At 45.9% G+C, this 883-nt stretch overlaps 1 non-coding gene across 1 annotated transcript; it reads left to right on the forward strand.

Annotated features, from left to right (window-relative positions):
* The first annotated feature begins 523 nt into the window (after positions 1 to 523).
* On the forward strand, positions 524 to 627 carry LOC123254551. The gene has a single exon (XR_006506681.1). It is a non-coding gene; the product is annotated as a U6 spliceosomal RNA (small nuclear RNA).
* Positions 628 to 883: the final 256 nt, after the last annotated feature.

Here is an 883-nt window from a genome sequence, read left to right on the forward strand (position 1 = left end):
AAAAAAAAAAAAAAAAAAAAAAAAAACAACCCACCAAAACAAGACCATTGACTTGAGATTCAGAATCTCTGTGGCTTCCCAGGCAGGGATCAGCAGCTCTAGTTGGACATGATGGGACTTAGAGGCAGAAGCCGTGGAAAGCCAGCCTCTTGTTGAGGTCTAGACAAGCTAAGTGACTTGCCCGAAATAATCCAGCCCTTTTGGAGCAGCCTCTCCCAGGGGACCCAGTAGAAGGGCAACTTCATGAAGGTGGGGGTGATTTTTCATTAGGTCTTTGTATCTCCCAAACCTAGCCCGGTGCCCACCTTCAGTGCTTCCTGGATATTTGTACAAGTGAGGAATGCAGAACGTTTTTGTCTTAATCCCAAAAGCTTAGAAGCCTGATCTTCCCTCTAAGGAATGTTCGAATCCAGCTGGGGATGGTTTTCTCCACACCATGTAGGCACTCTGGGGAGAATGTTAGGGCGGGGGGCAGGATGAAGAGAACTTGATAAGGACCAGGAAAAGAAGAAGCCCAAGAGGGGCCTGCTTTGACAGCCCATAAGCTAACGGGGAACAATGCAGGGAAGATTAGCATGTCCCCAGTGCAAGAATGACAAGCAAATTTGCGGAGCGTTCCATAGTTTTCAGTGGCTCCGCAGCCCAAACAGAAAAGGTCACATCACACACAAAAATTAAAGGAGGAAAGGAGATACCTTTCAGAGCGAGGGCGAGGAGGAAATTAATAAACAGGGGATAGGGGACGTCACAAAAGACAAGATGGGCAATTCTGATTATGTAAAATTAAAAAGCTGACACAAAAAAATCAATGCAGCCAGAGCACAAAGAGCACGAATTAAGCGGAGAAAAATCTTTACATCCAATATCTCCGAGAAGTCTGCTA

The sequence above is a fragment of the Gracilinanus agilis genome, unplaced genomic scaffold, assembly GCF_016433145.1.
Source record: "Gracilinanus agilis isolate LMUSP501 unplaced genomic scaffold, AgileGrace unplaced_scaffold24558, whole genome shotgun sequence".
Classification (NCBI taxonomy): Eukaryota; Metazoa; Chordata; class Mammalia; order Didelphimorphia; family Didelphidae; genus Gracilinanus; species Gracilinanus agilis.